Raw genomic sequence first — 4,570 nt, forward strand, 5'->3', positions numbered from 1 at the left:
TCCCTAGATAAACCTTTACAGACTAAAGCGTTGGGATTTCAATTATAGTAGTATGTCATCTTCATACAATAGTAGGAACGACACAATGCTCCCACTAACCTTCTTGTAGACATAAGGTTCATTCTTGTTTTCCAACTCTTTGATTGCTTTGTCAAAACGAGGACTCCAACTCTTGGAAGCTTGCTTTAATCCATATATGGATCGTTGCAACTTGACATTCATTTGCCAGATCTCATAATTGTGATATGCAACAATGGCTAGTAGAACTCTAATGCACTTAATCATGGCGACTGGTAAGAAAGTTTCATCATGATCAACTCCTTGAATTTTCTTGAAACCTCTTAACCAATCGGGCTTCATAAGTAATCACATTGCCATCCATGTCGGTCATCTTCTTGAAGACCCATTTGCACCCCATAGGTCGTACCTAATTGGGTGGTTCAACTAAGTTTCGAACTTGGTTTTCATACATGGAGTTTATCTTAGTGCTTGTAGCATCTAGCCATTTCTATAAGTTGGTGCTCGCAACCTGCATCTTGGTAGCTAGTCAACTCATCATCCATGAGCATCACCTCACTGGTTTGAGTGACGAGAAGTCCATACCTGTCAGGCTCATTACAAGATCTACCGAATCTGCAAACATTTTATGCTACTGCATCAAACTGCTTCTCCACAACCCTTTATGTATTTGCAACTCCTTGTGGTATATGTGCTTGTTACATATATGTTGGCATATTCTGCTCTCTTAAACAACTTTAAGTTCTATACTCTTCCCGCTAGTTTTTTTTTTGGAAATGAACTTTTTCTCTAAGAAAACTCCAGTCCGACCAACAAACATTTTGTTGTCGTGTGTGTAATAGAAATAGTATCTCATTTTCTTTGGTATATCCTATATATCCTATAAATATGTATTTGTTAGATTTGAGTACTAATTTTCAGTTGTGAGCAGACGTCGTACATAAACATCATAACCCCAAATTTTCATAAAAGACAATATAGGATTGTTTCTAGTCCACATCCCGTATGGTGTCTTTTCAAGAGACTTTGATGGAACTCGGTTTAATGTGAAAGTTGTTGTCTCTAGAGCATAACTCTAAAAGGATGTCATAAGGTCAACTTGACTTATCATAGATCGTACCATGTTTAAAGGGTACAATTCCTCCTCTTGTACATTATGTTCCATTGTGGTATTCCAGATGGAGTGAGATGTGACACAATACCACAATCTCTAAGATGATCAAGGAATGCATGGTCTAAGTATTCACCACCTCGATCCGATTAAAGAATCTTAATATTTTTGCCTAGTTGGTTTTGTACTTCTTTTGAAATTCTTTGAACATTTCAAAAGATTCTGACTTTTTTTGCATTACATACACATAACTGAATCTACTAATATCATCAATTATTGTAATGAAGTGTCTATAGCCACCTCTGGCTTGTATGGTCATTGGACCACATACATCGCTCTGTATGATTCCAAATACATTTGTAGCTCCCTGACATTGTCCAACAAAAGGAACCTTCGTCATCTTACTTATCAAACAAGCTTAACATTTGTATAATGATTCTCAGCTATGTTTTCGAAAATAATTTTCTAAAAACAAAAATCATGCTCAGAGAATTTATTCAAAATAAAAAGCATGCAATTTTGAGACATGTATATATATATATATATATATATATATATATTATAACATTAATACCTAAAGTATTAAGGTCTGGACATACCTATTTTAGTTACTCGCCTTTCGGCCTGACCTTAGGCCCTGACTCACCCTCCATTGACGAAACGCAAAAGTACCTAAAGTAATTAGGTATGTCCAAACCTTAATACTTGGGGTATTAATGTTATATATATATATATATATTAAAGTAAACAACTATTTCAAATCAATATATATATCGGCCGGAAGTTTTCTAAGAGGCTTTGATACCACTGTTGGAACCATACTTAATTACTTTAGGTATTAATGTTATATATATACATATATATATATATATATATAAACCGTCCTAAGGTTCCGTAAGAGGCTTTGATACCACTGTAAGAATACAGGAGTCATAAACTCAACGAAAAATAACGGTATTCCTTGAAGACTCCATTCGAAACAGAGTATGATGGTGTTTCAAGATTTTACCAGAACGAGTAGAAAACCTTTGATGTCGTATCTGAATCTAATCCAATGAACTCAACTCATTTTTCATCCACGGTATTCATGCACATGCCCTTAATCTAGTTGACGTCAAGCGCCAAGAGATGATCATCAGCCTTCTTGAATGCTATACACTCTCCAACTTTTCTATGTCCGATCTTTAGTTTCTCGATTCCAGAATATACTAATAACAAGGATATCATTATCCCATATTGACTACCTGAGCATGCAGGCTCTTCCGATCACTCTTGTCATCCAAGAAAAACAAATTCTATCTTGATCCAAACTAGTACTACCAAGTGATATACGATACACCCAACAACTATTCTATCACCTAGTTACGAAATGATTAGAATCAATAATCAAAGTACACCATTCACACATAGTAAACTCCATGATCTCAAGTCAAAGAACTATATGTGCAATGACCATATGAGAAACGTCTATGACACCCATATAACATCCAATGAAACGTCCTCGTAGTGAGTTATGTCAGTAGACAAGATCCCATCTTGTACCTATTTGTAGATTCTATATCTCCATATGGATCCTCCTATAATAGTCATATTATATTAATTCAACCTAAACGCGAACTAATACTTGACTAGGGACATTTTAGAATACATTCTTCTGAAGCTATTATTGCGTTTAAATATAACACAGAATAATATGTAAACATAATATTGACAATGCCTTTCATTAATAGATACAACACAATGTCTAAACAAAATCATCCGATGATTGGCTTTTGGGTATATACGCTAACAATCCCAACCGATTTTGTAAACTTGAGGGAACACATCAACTTAAAACGGAATACCTTTAGAACTCCTAAACTTTTTTCTATTGTGTCAGGAAAATATTGCGGGGCAAGGGCAGACTATTACTGAATCCACCCCTGTTGCAAAACACAAAGAATATGAGCAACTATGTCTAGGAAATGTAACGTAAAACAAGTTTAAGAAGCATAAAAACTGAAACTTTGAACAAAAATACCAAACTTTACTTAAAAATTGGATCTCACTAAACTAATGCACAAGAAGATCAGTAAAAGTCCAGGGTTGGACCTACAAGGGACCGAGCATGGTTTCATGCTACCGCTCACTCAATTATTGAAAGAGAACAAAATTTAGACGTTCGAAAGGTGTATCTGCTTTATTTTGAAGAGTGTCCTTAGATTTATAACAAAAATCAAATATGAGTGAGATGGTTGAATTAATATTCGATATATAAGAGGTCCCGAGTTTGAATCTCATTTTTAAGGTAAAACTTAATTTTCCATCTCTTAAATTTTGGCTCCAGGCCGGCCTGGACATTAACTCGGGAGTCATTACTAAAATTATTAACTATAAAGATATAGGTACAAGAATCAAAATCTCCTATTTTGATTTTATTATTTTCTTAATAATTTATTTTATTTCTTAACGTTAATTCATCTTAAAAATTGTCGTTTTCTATCTCATTTTCAAGAAAAAAAAAACATATATTTATTTTAAAGATCAAAGTCAATTTTGAAAAAAAGAAATTAAATTTTGTTTCTCAAACCGACACATTTAACTTTTCCCTACGTCAAACTACGTTTATTTTCCCTAGATCAAACCACTGCTTTACAAGCCTTTAATTCACAGTTGAATGAAATCGTGAAACTCGAAAAATAAACTAATAATAAGACAACAAACTAAGGGGGTGTTTGGGATTGCTTATAAAAACAATTTATTGACTTATTCCGGTGTGACATCGGTAATAAACACTTTTGAATGTTTTACCAGTGCCAAACCGGTAATAAAGAGTTTTTAAAGAAGTTAAACCTTCTGACTTATAATAAGTTAATAAATGTTTTTGTAAAAAAGTATAAGTTGTTTCAAACAAACAATTCCAAACACCCCTTAAAATAAATAATAATAAAGATAAGAGATTGACGTCACTTGGCTTGGATTAGATGTGTCTTGATTTTTCTTCCATATTTTTGGAGTTTTTTTTTACGTAAATCCTTTTGTTGTTTATTATATCATATTTTTCATTGGGTGAGTTGTTAGAAACTTTGAGGCTATTTTCTCAATCGACTTTACATAAAAATGGCTCAAAAAATTACAACTACGTATACAGGAATCTAAATAGAAAGAAAGGGCTTAGCAGCTCCTACAATTATACTTATGTTAACTAATCTTTAAGGCATCTATTCTATTTTATAGTCTATTAGAAGGTACTCGTATAAAGCAGCGAGATATATCTCGATTTTAATGTTCTATTTTATTTCTCGTCTTTGTCAATGTTATAATACGATTTTATGTGTTTTTAAGAAAACAATAATAATTTTGTTTTTGAATAAAATATAGATTTGAAGATATCATAAAAATGTAAAATATATATATATCAATGTTAATATCAAATCAATATTTAAAAGTTCACATTTTTTT

Source organism: Cynara cardunculus (genome assembly GCF_001531365.2).
Source record: "Cynara cardunculus var. scolymus isolate 2C chromosome LG 13, CcrdV1, whole genome shotgun sequence".
Lineage (NCBI taxonomy): Eukaryota > Viridiplantae > Streptophyta > Magnoliopsida > Asterales > Asteraceae > Cynara > Cynara cardunculus.